This window comes from Strix aluco, chromosome 2 (assembly GCF_031877795.1).
Source record: "Strix aluco isolate bStrAlu1 chromosome 2, bStrAlu1.hap1, whole genome shotgun sequence".
In the NCBI taxonomy this organism is placed as follows: Eukaryota; Metazoa; Chordata; class Aves; order Strigiformes; family Strigidae; genus Strix; species Strix aluco.
The window spans coordinates 61,225,222-61,245,633 of NC_133932.1; the positions used below are offsets into that span (position 1 = coordinate 61,225,222).

General features: G+C 40.8%; 1 protein-coding gene and 1 non-coding gene across 6 annotated transcripts in view; both read left to right on the forward strand.

Annotated features, from left to right (window-relative positions):
* The window catches only part of DHRSX (dehydrogenase/reductase X-linked), a 173,797-nt gene that overhangs the window by 51,720 nt on the left and 101,665 nt on the right, over positions 1 to 20,412 (forward strand). The gene's annotated exons all lie outside the window — the stretch shown is intronic.
* On the forward strand, positions 17,887 to 17,993 carry LOC141920375 (U6 spliceosomal RNA). Its single transcript, XR_012622318.1, has one exon. It is a non-coding gene; the product is annotated as a U6 spliceosomal RNA (small nuclear RNA).

The window sequence follows — 20,412 nt, forward strand, 5'->3', positions numbered from 1 at the left end:
GGTAATTATTACATCGTTTAAATCTTTTGCTGGAAGTTTCTGTACAGAGACCAAAACCATTTGGAATTAATTATATCATGTGACCTGGGTGAAGCTGAATAAACCAGGGTCTGTCTTATTCTCTCACATGTGTGATCACGGCTTTTTTAGCACCTCAGTCTTTCTTGATTTTTCTGAACAAAATAAGCTCTAACCTTCAGTTTTAGATTTTGTCAAGATACAGCTGGCACTTTTGAGAAAGCTGAAAGTGTATCTAAAGTTGACTGAAATTGTTCCTCATTTTAATTCTAGTGACTGAGGCATTAGTAATCTCAGGTGCTGGTAGATTTGGCCTAAAAACAAACTGGAAGAGTATTGCCTTTTCAGAATTTCTCACTAGTTGAGGGATATTTGTCATTACAAGTGGATTATCCTGTACAAAGGACTTTTGTGAGTCTGAGCAGCAGTCCTGTGTTACTGCTTATCGATGAATTTGCACTTTGCTTTGTAATGGGATGTGTGTGCAGATACTGTGACCAAGACTAGGCTGTGCAAATGTATCACCTTTTCAAAAGCTGCAGTTCAATATCTGTTTAGTCACTGCATAAAAGCATTAAAAGCATTATCAGTTATCTTGACCTTTTTTTTTTTTTTTTCCCCTCCTGTTTTGAGCATTTTTTGTGGCCCATATGAAAAGACTGCTTACAGAAACTGTTCCCATCTGGAATGTTGGACTCTTGAAGGACAGCTACTCAAAACAGTATTTCTGGGCAGCCAGTGTGATCAAGGATGGGGACAATATAGCTGTCCTTTGTTTACTATGGACAAACTATAAGAGTGGATGCCATCAGTTTGCTATCCAGATCTCAGATTTCTAATAACAAGGAAAATCTCCTTGCTTGTTAGCAGATTAGACAGCAAAAGGGAGGAAGAGACTTGGTCCTCTCCTTGATGCCTGGCTGAGCCATACATAGCACAAACATCCCCAGAGACAGCTCTGGGAAAAGGCCAGGCTTGTTGAATGCATGTAATTACAGGGTTTTTAAGGCAATATCATCCTTCTACGTCTTGGCCCACTGTCTGTCTGGGGCTCTGTCTGCTATCTAAGGATAAGTAGTTTTACTTGACATAATCTCCACTTACTTCAAGGACAAGGGAGATTTGAAGCATGTACATGAGTGATTCCTATGAAGCAACTGATGACCAATAATGTGTGAACAGTTTCAGAGGAGAATAAAGGATAATAATAAAAAGGCTATGCACACAGGTGATGCTTCTTTCAGCAGCATGGCAAGACACAAAGAAAGGACTGTCAAAATTTCTGAATACAGAGAGGTGGGAAGTCTGGTTTCCAGTGCTGGAGGCATTCAAACCAAAGCCAATGACAAAAGATGGTAGAGTATTGGAGAGGAAAGCAGTTGCAGCTGTTCCCCTACAAGGCAACAATGCTAAAGGACACAGAAAATGTAAGCGATGTATCTCATAACCTCTTCCTACCACCCATCCTCTCCCATGGTGCTCCACCAGAAACCTGCTTGGTTCCTCTCTCTGCTGATTCCAGACTGCTAAGGTGCCTTCCTCGGTTTTGGGTCTCTGTGTTTAGTTACCTATTGCTAAATGTAAAGAACAAGGAAGGACATGCGCAGCTGAGTGTAAGAGAATAAGGTACAGGTCCTTGGGACATGATAGACCCAATTCACTTGACCATGAGAACCTCGTCCATGATAAAACAATCAAAGCCCTCAGATATCCAGAACAGACCAGAAGAAGTGCTGCATTGTCATTAAAATTATCACAAGAGCACTATTTCCAAAAGACCAAGGGCAACAGATTGCTACGCTCTGAATCATAAAGCTGGGAGAAGCCAGAATGATGTGGGCATTTATCTTGCTTCCATTTGTTAAATTGGGAACTTGTGTTGTTAATAGTAGCAATTATATGGCTGGGAAAATTGTTGATGGCTAGGGATTGCCACAGAGATATTCTAATTGTGTAAGTCTGTAATTTACACAAAGGGTGTGTCTGTTAGTTAGATCAGGAGAGCGCTTTTCAGGCAGCACTCAACTGTTGCCCGCTTGCTGAGCACGGGTTTGCATCAGGAAGGGCACTGCAGGTCCTGACCTGGATTCTCTTCGGGCAGAACTAGCCTGAGAGGTGAACTGCAACAGTAACAGAGCATTAGTGCATGGGACCAAACTTAGAGCTTATCTGAACTAAGAGTCCCAGCCACCTGTAGAAGTGCCTATGTCAGGTTCCCAGCACAAAATGAGCTTTAGAGATTGATTTCTATTCATCCAAACCATTTGTTAATGTAGCCATGACCATAGTTACCACTCCTGAACAAACTACATTGAGTTGTGGAATTGGGAAGTTTCTGTGATAAACTCAACTCTCAATGATAACTCTCAATGATACTAGAAAGAATATTTCCATGTACATAATAGAGTATATCTCCTGACTCAGTTACCCTCAGTTTACATCTCTGCAAACGAAAGCTGTTTTTAGCCTGATGATTACAAACATACAAATGTTGGAAACTAATATATAAACATGAATGAAAGCTTCATTCATTCCAGCTTAGGTTCATGAATGCCAATGGAATCAGCAATTAGCAAAAGTTTATGCATAAATATCACTTAGCACAGTACCAAGGAAAGGCTCTCACAACTGCAGTGTAGGAGCTGGAGTTGCAACTAGACTCAAAGGAGAAAAAAATTAAAAGTTAGTGAGAAAACAGGGTGTAAAAGTCATATTAAGCACAGACCTCTTCAAAAGGAGAAGTCTATGTTTAATCTCACCCAACATTTTTGTGGCAATTCAAATAAAACCACAATTATAAAGCTACACACTAAATCCACGGCATTCATGAGACTTCCATTTGAAGCCAGGTGAGAAAGGAAGAAGAGCCTTTCTCCCTTGGAGTCAGAGGAATGCAGAGGTTAGCATGGTGGCAACCAAATCGTGTCATTTACAGTCTGACCCACATCAAGACAGCGTGGGCCAAGCAGTAAGAGAAACGATATCACCTTATAAACACTGCAATTCATGTGCATTCAACAATGCTGGCTTTTTCCCAGAGCTTTCTCTTGGGATGTTTGTGCTATGTATGGCTCAGCCAGGGAATAAGGAGATGACAAGATCTCTTGCTCCCTTTAGTAGTATAACCTGCTAATGATCACGGAGATTTTCCTTGTTATTAGAGGTCTGAGATCGAAGAGTTTACCCAAAAGAAGAAGGGGTAATCTAGACGATAGGTACCAAGCATAATTGCAGAATAACTCATGGGTCGTTACTCCACGGACACTTGCTGTATGTCAGGCACCAATTTTAACAAAACAGTCCATGTTTTTGCACTCTGTACCAGGCTGTTTGTTGTTGGCTTTCCCTGCAGGCTAGAGGAAGTCAGCTGCTGAGTTGCCAAATTCCCAAACTTTTAGATTTGTTTTTGCCCAAGAGTCAATGGTGGTATTCACAGAACATGGGCCAGAGTTGTGTAAGCCAGTTCAGCAAAGATCAGTACCTTGTTAAAATGTGCAAAAATGTCACCCAAGGCTTCTTCTTTGACATGGTATGTCAAAGATGTTGTTATGGAAGTGATTATCCAACCCGTCAAAAATAGTAGAAAATATTTGTGGTTGAGATGTATCTTCTATAAGTGTGCATAAACATGTGTGAGTTTATGCTTGTTTGTGTCAGATTTGTGTTTCATGGTGTAGTTTTGAGGTGTAAAAGTGTAACATCCTGAGTTTGTGGCAAGACCTGACATGGTTACTTTGTCCATTCTACCACATCCTGCCATTGGCATATCCTTTCTCTACCACTGCTGGTGCTGAAAGATCTATAGGATTGATTTAAAGAGTTTCATAGCAATAACAGTGCAGTTTTCATCTACGTGGTTTCTTTTTTCATGCTGGTGCATTACCTCCAGCACTTAGCTTTGGCAGGTCAAGGACTGCCCTCAGTTAGAGTTGTACAACTGAATGCCAGGCTCATGAAGACATCTTGAAAGACAGGATGGTGGTGATATGAGCAAGGAGCAAAGAAGTCTCGATCTGCATGGAACTGTGGAGCTCTTCTGCTCTGTTGCTTGATGACGGATATAAGAACCTTGCCTAAACATAAAGATTTCTTTTCTTTCCATACCCTCATCTAAGGTTTTATCAAGTATATTCAAGCCATATGAAAATATTTGAATCTTGAAAAATATTGGATGTATTAAACTTAATATAAGTCTGTAAGGACTGGATCCTCCACATGCTCAAGGGATGGAAGACCCCTTTCTAGAGTTCAGGAAACTAATACAGGGGCTAATGCAGTTTTTCTGTGCTCATAACACTTATGTCCCTTACACAGTAAAGTTGGTGACTTTTTGCTCTCTGTTAAGCAGGGAAGATTTTAATCCACAGAAAGGTATCTCCAGAGCCCTCTGATAAAATCATTTAGGTGAAGAGTTTGCAAATCAATTGTCCTGCTTTTCTGTTTGTTTTATGTAATACTTTGATGCAAAAACATGGTTAAATTCATTAAGCCTGCTTGCTCATGTCTTTTTTGTTCTCCTTTTGACTTTCAGTGTAACATGTTACAAAATTTTTCCCCTCAGTGCTTACAGACATTTAAACCAATAGAGAATCCCCTATTTTCTGTTTCTTAAGACACCTTAGAAATTGAGTTGTCATGTTACCAGGGTGGCAATTCAGACATTAGGAGCAATATTAGTATGGTTCACAGAGCTAAAGATGAGGTGCAGCTCTGGATAGTGAGATGGAGATAAAGTCTTTCACATATAAAATGTATTCATAATGCAGGCACAAGCTCTGCCTGTTAGTTTCCTAAATCCCCATTTCCATTGGAAATGTGAAACATATTTCATTAACAGGCTCTGCCACTAGGAAACATGATTTTCTCTTATTTAAATTACTTCTAATTGAAACTTGGAGACAAAGAAGTGCACAGGTGTAGCTGTAGGCAGAATAACAAAGTCCTTTCAGATGTCTTGAAATGATTTTCTGACTGTAAATGACCAAAGCTTTGTGTGACTAATGGGGCCAGAGCTCCGAGGTTAGGATTTTGCTGATTGTGCTGCCCTACTGAAGGCAATCCAGAGAAAGGGAATTTCAAAATGAAATTGCCTCTGCAAGGCCTGAAAAAGCTCACATTTCACCCTTTTACAGGATTTTGGTCCTCTTTTATGTACCTGTAGAGCCGTGATGTCAAGCAGTGGCCAGATAAAAGTGCTCCTGGGTTTAACACCTCCCGTAGTATGCCATTATTTTTTCCGGCATGAGCAGTAGTTGCAGGCAGGTTGCGTGAGCTATTTCCAGACCTTGACTGTTCTCAAGAAAATTGCCAGTGAATACTGAAAGACAAAGCCAAGAAAAACGCAATTTGTTTTCTCTCTGGAATGCTTTCATATCTCTCTTCCAAGATCTACTTTATATAGTCCTAGCTTCCATGGGTTACATGTAGGGCTTTAGAAGTTAATTTGCTTATAACAAGTAGAATATTTTCTGTGGAAATGCCATTGGCTTCTGTGCTAGGGATCCAGCGGCCAGGAGCATGGAGAACTTGCTGCCTGAAGTAAACATGGGAAAAGCAGAGCCTGTATTTGAAGCACTTTCAGGCTGTGCACATAACCTTCCAGATGTGAGCTGCACATGAACTGACAGACTATGGTCTACCTGAGTGTGCGGGCAGCGCTGGTCTTTCCTTGTCAGTTCCATCTTTGCAGCACTATGGCAAGGCTCCCAAGGGAGCACAGCCAGAGAGGAGGCTCTGCACCTCTGAAGGACCAACACTAGTGTGGCCATGTTTAACTTTTGTATTTTGAGGGCCATTTTTCAATAGCAAAGAATTGAAGCCCTGAATAGATGTACCAGTTCTTAAATGAGTTATGAGCCAGGCTCTTCCCAGTGGTGCCCAGTGACAGGACCAGAAGCAATGGGCACAAACTAAAGTGCAAGAAATCCCATTTAAAAATAGGAAAAGTCTTTTTCTTTATTAGCATAAGGGCTATTGGGTATTGGCACAGGTTGTCCAGAGAGTTTATGGAGTTTCCATCCTGGGAGATATTCAAAAGCGATATGGACATGGTCCTGGGCAACTGGCTCCAGGTGGCCCAGCTTGAGCAGGGGCTGGGACTTGGACAATCTCCAGAGCTGCCTTCCAGCCTCAACCACCCTGTAATTCTGTGAGTCTATGAAATTTTAGCAGTCAAAACCACATGAAACCCTGTCTGCATTGTTTGTCCAGCCTTGACTACAAATACTGTAACATACACAGATTCCTGGACTGCAGGGTCTTCAAGGAATTGTATCAGTGTTCATACAGTGCCCATAATAAGACTCTCGGGCACAGATAGTGGTAAGAACAGCAATAATTTGACCATAATTCGGTCTTTAGAAATGGGTATTTGAGAAAAACTTTGGAGCAGTGTAAAAAAACCCCATCTGTGCAGGTAAAAAAAATCTGTTCTGTGGAAACAGAGGGAAGGAGTGTAGGAACATCAATGCTGAGAGCAATAATCTGTGTGAAGAGGCCAGGAAATACTGCCCATGACTCTGGAGCAGCTTGCCCTTCTTGTTATTTTTTTCTACGCAGGGCATAGACTGATATATTTTATTTTAAGACCTAGATTTTAAAATCTAAGTTTCAGATAAAATGTGTTCAATATTACATGATGCATGACATCTCTGCCACATAGAAATTAGCATGCTTATGTGCACTTTGAAACCCTTTTCAGCCTATTTAAAGGCTTGCAGGAAATGTGTAATGTCAGAGCATTTTCTATAGTGTTTTCTGGTACTTGGTGCTAGAAAATCTTCTTTGTAAGAAGAAAAAGAAATATTCCTAAGGAGACTGATAAACTCTTGAATTAAGCAAAACATCTAACATGAGAATTATTGGATGTCTAATAATTGTGTCTGGATTTGGATTTTTCCTCTTATATTGAGGCAATGTTCCTGGACAAGGTGATGTGAAATGTTACCAGCACCTGAATAATCTCCCCAAGATAATGGTCAGCTGTGTTTTAGTCCTTATTTGATCTTAACATTATGTCTGCCACTGTCTTCTCTTACCAAGGATACTGTTGACTTCAGGCTCCTTGGAAGGAATAGCTCTTCACAACTGATGTGACTTGAGGAGACAAAATAAATCAAATCATCCTTCCAACATTTAGTTTGACCTAGTTGAAAAATGATCCTTGCTAGTGTTTTACCTCCCAAGCATGGAAAATGTGCAGGCCTGTGGTGGGAGAGAGATCTCCATGGCTCTGGGCAAGATTTGCTGTTGTTCTGTGTTTCCTCTCATTCTACTCCAGTCTCACCTATGCTCACACACTTGCGCTTTTCTTGAATAATTTGCATCTACTAAACTTTCTGGAACGTGGAACTTATTTAAATGGTATGGTGTCTACACTTCTTTCTCTTTAGGAATTTGATGACATATCAGGGCTGGGGGTGGGGGTGGGGGGAAGAGATGTATGTATTGCAGGGGAGCAAAGGAAAAAATAGTATAATATATAGATGTCAAAAAATCTGCTTATTTGGTGTATAACTGGTGCATGTCTTACAAGGCTGACGTAGTGAGCAGTTATCCTGAGAATCTTACTCAGGCTCTTCCTCCAGTTAAGATGATCTCAAATGGCTGACTAAAGACTGCTATCTTAGAAGATACATGAAATGATTTAGTCTGGAATCATAATCCTGTAGTTACCTTGACAACTACCAGTGATATATAAGTACATTGTGTTCACCTCTCCAGATGCCCTTTTCAGCCAGTCCTACAAACAGAATATAGATTTTTCTTTTTTTTTTTTTTTTATTTGCTTGAATTGGAAACATGCTATTCAGAAAGCAGTGTCCTTTTCTGTGTGTCCTCCTAGTAGGATAAAATAGTGTATTTGCCTTTGCTTGCAAAAAAGAACAAGTTGTGTCAGTGTTCACATATTATCCAATTAACTGCCAAACAGTGACTTTTTGTATAAATCTGAAATTCAAATTGGCATGTTTGTGCTAACCAACCTGGGTATATGTAGAGGTTAAGTCTGAATAAATCTTAAGTTTCAAGTAATGAAAATGATATCACCAAGGGTATAATTCTGTCTGTCCCCTCCTCAAGTGGTATGGGTGAGAAGAGCACATGGTGCCAGAGGAAGGGCATCAGAGAACAGCAGCTTGCAATGTGGGGCAGAGCAGAGCTGCGTGGACTGCACCTCTGTGCAGTCAAAAGTAGAGAATTTAGGCCCAAGTTTGCATTATTGGTGGGAATTTGGGCCCCAAGATGTGTCAGGGACCCAGTAACTTTGCTGGCTCCCACTGGCTGTTCTGGCAGCATATGTGTATGGAGACAGGCAGGACAATGTAGCCGCAGCAGCTTTTGGGGGCTGGCTGGAGCTGAACGGAGAGGTCCTTCATCCCCTCTGAGCTCCCAGGTCTGCCTCCTGCCTCCTCGTGGGCAGGCTGTCCAGGCAGCAGCCTTGGGCAGAGCCTGGGATCTCAGCCTTGTGCCATAGGTACAGAGCCTTTCGTGGGTGTCTGTGGTAGAGATCTTACCTAGTCATTTTTCTGTTTAGACTAAGAAGAACTCATCAGGTGATGTAAACTGCTGATGTCAAATTTAACTTCATGAGGATAGCCTGGAAATACCATTCTTAGTCTGTGTGAAAACACAGACCTATTTCATTAGTCTTTTAAATGTATTTTCCCCTTATTTTCTGAAGATAATATTTTGAAATAGAGCCATGCTTTTGTGCTTCTAAAGTGTTTGCATGGAGGTTATTTTCAGAAGCTGGATGCAAAAGAGCTAATCCCTCCCTTCAGCTAGAAAAGCACTATCCACCAGCCCCAAGTTTAGGGATTTGTAAGGCAGCAGAATGAGGCCAGGATGGGGAATTTAATTAATTTCCTTTAGCCCACTGTAAGGAGCATGTGCTATGGGGAGTTTGGGTGCAGGATGATAGTGTGCAGGGGATATTTGTGTAAGGGTTAGAGATGAAAGGAAAGAGAGCTGTTGTGGGTCTGTCCCTGCCTGCTGTCTGTCCTGTGCAGCCCAGCACGGGATGGACCTGAGTGGTGCTTGTCTTGCTGCCTGGCTTCATGGACCCTTTCCACAGGCTGCCATCACAACTGCCCAGAGAGACTTTTTAAAACACCCCATCTTCTGGTACTCACAGAGGGTAAAAAGTAGTGCTGTTTTTCCTTCAATTTCTTTTTAGCACTGGGCGAGATTATATGTAACTGATGATAAAAGAGAATTCAGTCTCAGAGGGATTGTATAAATTTACACTACCAGCAATAAATTATTCTTTGACTTGAAAAATAGATTTTTTTATTGATCCCTTTTATTTTTAAAGCAATATGACAATTTCCTTGTTTTGCAGATTAATTTCAGATCTTACAGATTAATTTCAGATAATCATTTTTCTATATAGTTTACTCTTTGAGTTAAATAAAAATCACCATCCTACTGCAATGAATGCTATAAAAAGGAATATATATGTATGTGTTCAAAGAGCAGCTGAATTGGACAGGTAAAATGGGAGAAAATGGGGAAAAAATGAAAACAAAACAAATGAAAATAATGAGGACAGAATGATGGGAGAAAAAAATCACAACATAGATACCACATTCCATATTCCATTTACTTTTTGAATGGCCATATTTTTTTAATTTACTTTTAAATTTAATCCAGAATAGACAGTTAAGGCACTAACATGCAAGTCAATAAACCCAACATATCTGAGAGATACTAAAGAGTGAGAGGAAAGGGAGACTAAGGAGAAAAAACACATAAGGAGTAGAAAAGGATGAAGAAGCATAGGAAGACAGAGAGAAAGAAGAATCTGGAAAGGGGTTACAGCCACAAGTTTGAAGAAGCATAAGATTACATCCGGAAAATACGATGTGCAGGGGCTGGCTGGTTGTTTAACATAGATGAGTAGATGAGTCCCTGAGGAAAGAACTGGACTCACTCCATATTTCAGGATTTCATTGTTGGGCTTTGCATTCATTGCACTAACACAGTGGAGGAACTCTCAGAGAGTCACATCCTGGTGAAGTGACACAGCTTTCACAGCAATGCTTGCTTGCAAGGCATGAGCTGGCCTAACACAGTGCATGCAAGGCTGATGGTTTGTTTTCAGTCTTGTTTATATCTCCCAGGCAGTATGTAAGAAGGTATTAGCTTTGTTCTAGCCCTCAGCTTATGTATTTCCCCCTACCTTTTCATGAAGGAAAATTTTCTTTTCCATTCATACTTAACTTTCCTCATCTTCTCTGACTGTCTTCCAAAGTGTTCAACATTCCTGGCATAATTGTATTTCCATCTGTGTCTCTCTCCCTCTTCTCCCTTTCTCTTTTCCTCTCCCCCTTTCCCTCCTTTCCTTACTATCTCTCTCCTTCCCCATCCCTGTCTGTCTCTCTCTTAAATTTTTTTTAAAGAATAGAAAATATAACTTTGTAACACACATCTTGCTGTTTCATACTCTGTTTAAGATGATATTCGTGTTCTCATAGGAGTTGCTTTATATTCTCTGTTTTGCATACCGCAAGCAAGCAGTAAGTATCAATGGGAACAGCCTGTACTTTTATTGTGCCTTTTCATTTTCAATTTTAAAAATGATCCCAGGTTAATGGTGCTTGAATAGTCAGAAAAATTGGACTTTTTTTAAAGGAACAGTGTGATTTGCTATTCTGCACATTTCATCCAGTATGCTGTTTTATTTAGTTTCTCTTTAGCTGGCTTCTGAGATGGAGAGATAAACCTACTGCCCAACCAGGAAAAACAAGCTCCTTCATTGATTTTTATATAGAATTGGAAGAGTACACACGGATCATCTGTATTGCATGATATCTTTTCTCTGGCAACTATTCTGTTGAATTAGTTTCAAAGCTGTCAAATTAAAAAACACAAAGTAAGAGTGACATGTTATGTCCAGTTTGTGTCCTAGGAAGAGGTATCATGCTAGCCTTGGGAAAAGCCTAAAAGATAGCTTCCATTGTTATTCAGCTGAAAACCAGAAAAAGAATGACTGAATCATTAAGCTAATTTTCTCTGAATGGGATGAAATAACTCCTGATGGATTTCTCTCTCTTCCTGTGCTCCTGCCCTCTTTGTCCCAATGTCTCCCTGGCTTCTTTATTCCCACTGAACTGTCCTCTGCCCTTTCCCAAACCTTTCTTCTCAAGTCTCAATTGTATGTGTTTCTAACTGGTTTTGGCTTCCTTTTCATATATCTCAGAACTGCAGATTCTAAGTTTGACTGCCAAAGGCAAGGCAGAAATAGGTGTCAGTGGGTAGACACAGCAATTTAAAGATATGAACTTAATCTCAAGTTATCCATCTATGTCTTTTCTTCACTGCCCCCAACCAGTTCCTTGTCAACGTGGATCTCTTTTGTCTTTGGTATGAGAGCTCTTCGCTCATTCCTTGCTGTCTGACTGGACCAGCACTGATACAGTCAGGCATTGCCTCCTTCTCTAGGTTAGCAAGGAGAGCCCTTGAGTAATACTGCAAGAAAGCAGAGGCAGGGAGGCCGGCTTGGCTGGAGGGTCTCACGTTTTTAAGCCCCTGAGCCCTGGGTGTGCTGCCTGTGCTTGGAGGAGTAGCACTCTGCAGAGATTGCTGTGTGAGAGTGTGTGCCTTGCACTCTGCCAGCTGTTGGGGAAATGCTGATGGACAGCAGTGCCTACTCCACACGCAGCCAGGTGGCTACCTTAACAGCTGATGACAAAGGCTGTCGGTTTAGGTAGAGGGTCTCCCAGCTCTAAGAAAGTCTGAAGCATCTTAAAAGAGCAGAGGACTGGCAGGTGAGGGCACAAGCCTTGCTCAGGAGAGAAGGACCTCTGAAGGCCATTGTGGCTCTGTGCCATGGCATGGAGACACAGAGGTTCCCCCTGCTACCCAGGGACTAGAGGCTCACACCACTCAATGTATTTTGTAAAATCGGAAGTTGAAAGGGCATTATGGATCACCACTACTGAATTTTTGAAGCCCTGTTCATTCTTCCCCCCGCTCTTCTGTGGCAGGTGCTGTTGTATGCATTTGAAGTGCTTCTATCAGCATATATTGACCCAGTTCTCAAGCATTATTAAAATTCTGGAAGTTCTTTTGGTGGTTTTATGGTGGAACATGAACAGCAAGCAGGTAGAAACCTGTTAAACCACACTGGAGCTTTAAGAAGACAGAATGAAAAAAATTCCTTAATGTTACCATTCCTTTCTTGACATTTTTTTTAGTTGACCTGTATCTGTCCCTGCTAGAGGCCAAGCAACTCAAAATCACCTCCTTAAAAAGTGAGCATTAAAGAAAGATAAATATAATAATATGGCCAGAGCAGAACTTAGTGTTTATGCAAGACTGAGAAGAAATGTCAAGGATTCTGCACCTAACAGTTTGTACGATTACATTCAATAAACATGAACCACAAAGCTACTTCATTATTGCACCTAAATATTTCTAACCCTTTTTTTGGAAGTATTATAGCCTTCTAAATAATGGGGTTTGGGGCTGTAATTCCATCTCCTCTTGAAAACAATGGTAAACTTCCCATTGACTTGAACACAATCAGGGATTCTACCTCGTAATTTTGAACAGTACAATATATTTCTGTTTCTTTCAGTGTACTGCCTTAATTAGAGGCTTTCCCCAGATTTACCAGTGAAGTGACAATTCCAACAATTCACCTGGACAATTACTTGGAGGTAGCCTAGGAAGGCCAGAATTTTGATCCCAGTTGGCCATCAACTTGTGCTGGGAGGCATAGAGTCTCATGGCCCTTCAAATCTGAATCACAATAGGTGTGTATGCAGGTGCTGTTCCCATCCATGTATGCACTTATTACTAAAAAAACCCCCACACTAAATTTCTCTGTTTCTTCAGTCAATAAGAACTGTAATTCGGCTACACATTTTAAATTTTGTACCTTGTAATATTTTTGCTTTCAATGAATTTACAGTTAATTGCAAGGATTTTATTGAAGGCTTCTGAACCCTTACTTAGCCTGCATAGTGCTGAACAGTGATTTCTGTGTATGCTAGAGTTCATATATGCTAATCAGTCTGACTGCTTAGAAAACACTGCAGCACTGGGCTCCAATTTGCAGCAAGAGTAGCCTGTAAAGGTTGGCCATTAGGTGAATTGAGTCACCTTTTGTCTATACTTTGCCTGGCAAAGAGCTGAAATCTGTATCTTGCATTCCCAGTGCAATGAGTCTGAACCAGGCTTTTCTGTATTAAGGATGAATTCAAGCCAAAATTAGTCTCTATAACTGCTGTTGTCTTTTATGCATGGTAGTTAAGGACAAGAAGTCAAAGATTTTAGCTGCTTTATACTATACCCCCCACCCAGCTGCAGGCATTTTGCAGTCCTTCCTTTGATAAGCTTCTTATTTTGAAGAGCTCACACTCATCCAGAATGTTGTTTATTTTTCTCTGCTCTAGTCCAACACTTTGCACATATCTGCAACCATTCCTTTGTTAAGTGTTGCCTAATTTGCTTGGTCTTTCAGGAAATTCCTAATGATCCTTCTAAGCCTTGATTAAGCTAAATGTTCCTGTGTTGTCAGCAACTTTCACCACCTGTCTATTCAGCCTGTTTTAGAGAAAATTCATAACACCTGGCACCTACCACTTGTTTGGGTACAAAGCAAATGAACCACTATATGGTTCTCTTGAGAGTGCTCAGACCTGGCATCAGGCAGAGGCAATGACTCTGCTCCTGATGAACAGAGCCATTAGTCAGACCTTAGACTCAGGTGCATAGGGAAGGGTTCTCCTTGGGGCCCAAACAAAACTGAAAACCTGGGCTGGTTTTGTTTTGTTGTTTTTCAGTGGTGCGTGTGCAGAACAGCAAATGCTTAAATAAAATAGGCAAGCATGATTTGAAAATGTCTAGTGCCTTTGCCTCAAATCAACCCCATCTTATGATAGCAGTTGTACTGAACTTTGTGGAACTGAAGAATGAAGCTTGCAGGTTGCACAAGCAAGATGCTGAAGGTACCAAGAAGTCAGCATGCTAGGATGCAAGCTGCTGCTATATAGCATCTTTGGACAGAGGGTATTTTATTCAGGAGCACTCCTGTGTATTACCTACCTCTGTGTGTGGGTGTCAAGTCCACCGTGAAGATGGAAGAGCAAGTGGTTGCACACAGAGCAATGGGAACGCTGTGTTGACTGATCAGAAACTTTGTCTGGAAAGTGAAGCTAATTTTAAGTGAATGCAGTAAGGAAATATGTAGGAAAAAGATGGATACATTAGGATTTTTTTTACCTTTTTGTTGGAGTAGGAAAGGGCATCAGGGAAACATGAGTTGCTAGCAAGAACATCTGAAAGGCTTTATAAAGGCATTTGTGAATACTGTGATATGTTGATAGATTGAACTAAAAGGGATGCAGATACTAGCATGAACATAGAATGCTAGATAAATGCAAGATTTTTGAGTTGCTCTTTCATTGGACATGTGATTTTTATCTCACAAGGGAGAATTCTGAGAAACAGATCCAAGCCTTGAGGAGCAGTAATGGTGGAAGAGCTAGCAATAGCCAAAAGATGACTGGGATGCCAGCTGCAGCTGGAGTGCTTGCTGCTGGCTATATTGGACACATTAACTGTATAAACACAGATCCTTCACCTTTATTAGTATGATAAATAAACAGTAGTTTGTATTGAATTTCTATATTCATTCTCAAGAGTGATTTAAATTGTTGACTAAAAGGTCACTTCAGTGTCCTGGTGCATTCTGTGAGTCTCAGAAAGCAGAGGAGAAGGGTGGATAAGATACAGGAACCATTTATAAAGATGAGCAAAGGCTGGACTTTTTAATTACAGTAGTTTAGTCTCTGAATTCATGAGTATGCTTTGGACTTTTTTTTTTTTTAAAACGCACTGTTTATTGTTACAGTGAAGATCTAAAAGCTTCATTTCACTAAGTGACTCGGGGAGAACTATAAATCAAGATTTATTTTGGCTAGAAATTAATCTTTTCTTACGTAAGCCAAAAGTAGAGATTCATAAAGTGAATAATATTTTGTTTCTTCAGTAACATGTCAATAACTGCTTGTCTTTGGGAATTTCAGCCTTTCCAAATTCAATTTCAGCAGTCTTATGTATTTACTTACCTGTTTTAATTAAGAATTGGCAGGAATAAAAGAAAAAAAAAATACTTGTTTGTGAGCTGATATGATCTTAATTGAGAATGCCTGGCTCTCACATTGTCATTGATCACTTATTTTTCTGAATTATATCAAGGCATGCATAAGAAATATGTAATACTCCCCCATGGCAATATCTAGCAGAAGGAGCTGAGAGAGCCCAGGTGTTTTAACACAGTGGTTTGAAAAAGCTCCAAAAATAGTATGTGGTTTTGCAATCCTTGGAGGAGTCAGGGGACAGCTTTCCAAACACCTGGACTCCTTGATCCACCTGTAGGATAAGCTCTTCTGCCTAAGACGTTGCAGCATATTAATCGTCTTTGCCATGTTTGAACAGTGCCCACTTCTTTGTAGTGTGGCTTCAGACCAAAGATGCAATGTTTCTACGCAGACCCCGTGCCCCAGAAAATGTATTCTTCCCTGCCTTGTTTCCTTCAGATTTGCAGAAAGAGCAAGGGGTCTGGAGGGAATAGGAAATAAGAGTCTTTAACATGCTTTAGAGCTTCTATGTCCTTATGTATGCTCCCTCCAATGCCACACACAGAGGGAAAAGTACAGACACTTACCTAAATAATGGTTTGATTTTTAACTCAAATGTAGTTTCTAAGCAGTCTTTCAAACTGTGCAGTAGTAATAGACCAGACATAAGCTGTGAGATGTTAAAATATATATAATGACAGAAGTGGGGGTTTAGCTATGTTTTTGTTGCTTTTCCACTCATCAATACCTAATGAGTAGGGATAAATCATGACAGGATATTGAGCAGTGTAGAGACAAGTGTCATAAGAGACCAATGGGTACAGCTGTGTAGGAGGGAAAAAATGGGCACCAGCAAAGAGTGGGAAGAAAATGCAGGTGTGTCAGTTAAATAGTTTCATAACAAATGCATAATTTGGGCTGTTTCAACTTTCACATAACTACGTACAGACTAATACATTTTAAGGGTATTTAAGCAAAAAAAAAATCATCCAACATACTGAAAAAGTTGAACCCCATGAGATGTAAGATAGGTTGATCAGCAGACCTTTCAGCACAACTTTATGGGAAGAGAAAAAGAAGCCCCAAAACTCTGTCTGATGCAGTTTAGGAAGAATCTATCACGTGCATTATTAAGTGGTTATTTGTTACCACTATTAAAAATTTGCCTGCTGTTGCCAGGCCTAACTTCAGCTTTTTGAAGTGCCTAACTTCCATTTGTGAAACATGTTGTTCTTTTATCCCTCAGATCAAAGAGCTTTGGACCTATTTAGAAATATTTAGACTGTATTAGACTCAGTTAAGGTGCCTGTCACATAATACCTGCTGGTGTCATGACTTTGGGTGATATATTCACATGGTCTTTTTGAGGCTGAGAAATATAATGTCCCAATTGTTTTTGGAGAGCTATGTGTAAACTAATTGACCTAGGAGGTGCTTCTGACTGGTGGCATCCTCACCCTGTAACAAGGTGAGACAGAGGCACACATCAATGCTGACCAACACCTTTGTTTTTGCAGGGAGGAAGTCTGGATACTTTGGAAGGCTAAGTTCTACTAAGGTCTGGGTAATTAGGGAAATCTGTAGCATGCTCCCACCAAATTACTTGAATTAGAAGGGGTCATCAAGTCCAATCCATTAGAAACATGGGGGTTTTTTTTAATTATTCCACAGGAAACAGGGTAGAATAAATATGATTAATATATGATACATGAAATATTATTGAGATCTTTGATTGTCTGAAATTTTAAGTTGGTGCTCAAGGGAGAAAAAAAATAATCATATTTCAGTGTTATGAGAGTTGGAGTTTTCTAGAGACAGCAAGGTGGTTCTAGATAGATATATATATTCCAGAGACTTGTAGAAAGCATCTCATCCACCCTTCTGCATCAAAACCTCAGTCTCATCTGGTGTAAAAACTATAAGCAAGATCTTCCAGATACAGCTTTCAGGTATTTTTGTTCCAAAGATATCGGGAGACAAATAGTGTGGATCTTGTCCCCAGACTCTACCCCATTCACTTAGCACAGATCCTTTTGCAAGGAAGGACCTCAAGCATACTTCATGCAATTTTTATTCCCTGAAAGAAATAAGGCCTTACATCGCTCAGGATGAGATCTTCTTCATGAGAAACCGTCCTTTGGGATAGCTAGTGCTGGGCATGCTGTGGTTCAGTCTGTCTAGCATCATCTACACTATTGCTTAAACTCAGTGACTGAGAAAGCCTTTGTGTGCTGTGTTGGGTAACTTGTGGTCTTCTCGCTTGATGAAATGTCTCTGAGGCATAGCTTGGGCAGTTAGCATCTTTAAACCACTGGTGGCTGGGAGATGATGGGAAAAGCTGTGGGAAGCAGCAATAACTGATAGGCCAGACCTCCTCCTGCTCGATTTGGGCAGCGACCCACCATGCTGAAAGTAGCTCCTCTGTGTTGCTGGGTCTTGCATGCATTTACTGCAGCTGACTGTTAGATGAGACTCACCAGACCTGGTCCTGGGGAATTGGAGTGTCCTTTGGCAGGCCACAAAGAAACAGAGAAACTGGCAATTGGTACTGCTGGTGAGGATGAGGTTAGGGTCTTGAACTTGGGCTCTTCTCCTGCTGTCTGGTGCTCCCTGGCACTGTGCGACTCATGTAGCCAGTCTCAGCCATTTCAAAGTTATTCGGGTCCTCCAAGCTCTTCATCCAAACACCTTCACTAGTGACAAGAGAGAGACTGGCACATCTAAAACACAGTTTTCTCCACCTCAAACACCTGTTTTAAGGAGGGAAGCATAAATGACTGGCTGGATCTAGGCAGCACATATACTAAAATTGGAACGATACAGAGAAGATTAGCATGTCCCCTGTGCAAGGATGATATGCAAATTTGTGAAGCGTTCCATATTTTTTTAGGCATTGGAATGGGCTTCCCAGGGAAGTGGTGGAGTCCCCATCCCTGGAGGTGTTTAAGAGTCGGGTTGATGTAGCGCTGAGGGATATGGTGTAGTTGGGAACTGTCAGTGTTAGGTTAATGGTTGGACTAGGTGATCTTCAAGGTCTCTTCCAACCTTGATGATTCTGTAATTCTGTGATTCTGTAGTTAACTGAGATCACCTCCCTTTCTGTTCCTTTGCTGCCATGCATAATTTATTCTTTTACAGGGAAGACAAGTGTTTGGTGAAATTAGTGCAACAACAGTTTAAAACCTCCCAGGAAGATATATGTTGAAGCGTTTCAACCTGCTGAAAAATAATTTGTGTCTGTAGTAAGAGAACATTTATATTCTTTTTTTCTTTTTTTTTTTTTTCCACATGAGATAAGGGAGAGAATAATTTAACAAATAATACACCTACCACATCTAGATAAACTCAAGAGATATGTATGTTATGGTAGCTGGCCTCAGTCCAACAAAGCCATTAGCCATGGGTAACTCTGAGAAAAAGAATTCTGCTTAGCTCCCCCTCCTTATGCTTTTTAAGGCATTGATCCTGTGTGTTGATCCATTTAGCCCATTGGGCTGGAATGTATGAGGACCCACAAGAGAAAAGCCACAATCTGGTTCAAGGTTCTGTTTACCACCTCCCCCGCCCCAACCCAAAACCATCCAGGCAAACTTTTTACCATCCCAAATCTGAAGAATTTTCCTATTCATGTGTGTTACATGCCAGCCCTCATTCAGTCATTTATCCTCTGGGCCTGGGTGAAATTTTAGGGACTCAGATGTGTCAGCCAGGATATGAACCCAAATTAAACACAGCCATCATTCACAGGAAGAGAGATAATGGGTTTCTCTGGTGGTAACACTGTTGGGTCCTCCAGAGCATGAGCATCATTCATCACAGGCACAGAAAGGCAGGCTTGACATTTGCAATGTTAAGATTTTTTTTCTTTTTTTAGTTTCTGTTTTATTTGAGGGGTGAGGGGAGCTTGGATCGCTGAAAGAAACAGTAAAGGGCATGAAATCAGTTGTGCTGTTTATGGAGTAAATGGTCTACATAAAGACCCATCAGAGTTTTTCTATATTTTTGAGTTTTAAATCTCTGTAACAGGAACACATCAGTGGGTTCTGGGATTTTTTTTCCCTGAACGTATTGGAATTACACAGTGTGTTTTACACTTCTCTCCATTTCTGGTGAACACTTTAGCTCCCCATGGGGCTTCTGAAATGAGTGAGTGGAGAACCTTTTCTTTTCTCTGTGATGTTGGTAGGTGTCAGTGTGCCAGGATACATGATCTGGGAGTTAATACCTGCATTGAAGCTCCAAAATTTTACGTTTGATGGTTGTGTCTCAAGGCCAAGCATGAACAACTGATAACTTTCCCCTTTTCCTCTCCTCTGCGTGTGTATCGTTGTTTAAGCTACAGACACAGTAAAATCTTTGGGCTCACAAACTGCCTTCTGGTTGTGCCAAATAGCTATTCTTCAATGAGGTACTTTTCTATATTGGACTTTGGAGAACTGCTTGTAGGTAAACTGAAGAGGAAAGGTAAAAATTTCAAGAGTTACTTTTGTGGTTGATCTGTTCATGTACCTCTTATCTATGAATATGCCTAGTCATACCTTATGTATCAATATATTGTGTGTTTGCTTCATGCAGTGGGATTTTCCTTACTGCCTCAGGAAGAGCTCTGACCTCTGTGAAAGACTTCTGGGGTGATAGCCATGGCTCCAGCATCAAAGCTGCGTTCAGAAACACACTTCTAGTATGTGTACTCAGTATCAACATCTATATCTGTTAGATACAGCTGTCAGTTCTGTAACTTCCAGAAATGTAATTTCCAGGCTAGTGTAACACTGTAAGTTGCCTGATGCCAAGAGCAAAGGCCAAGTCTTCATTGCCTGAAATGTAAGTTTTGTCTGTTGTACAGAGATTTGCACAGCACTGTATATACTTGCTGATGAGGTGCCTATGAGCAGCATCAGTGTAATGCAGACGTGCCTCACCTTTCTCACTCCCTATTTCATGCAGATGCTCCAAGCTCACAGCAGTGCCATTTTCCTCTTCCATGAACAGAGGACCCTTTGCAGAAGTGTTTTTCCCTATGTAAAGGTCGCAGTCTGCCACCACCATGAACACTGCCTTCATCTACGAATAGTTCAGCTGAAGCCATCTTTAAGCCAGACAGAAAAATAAATTGCTCACAGTGGAAGGAGCTGTTCAGCATGATCCAGATTGCCTCAGTGTAGCCCCTCGGGACTATTTGTGCAGTGAGATACACTTCACTGTGAATAGGAGTGACAAAATATGGCCCAGAGTTAGTTTCCCAAAAATGTAAATATAGAAACTGCCACAGAAACACGTGCATGGACACAGCAGTCTTTTTTCC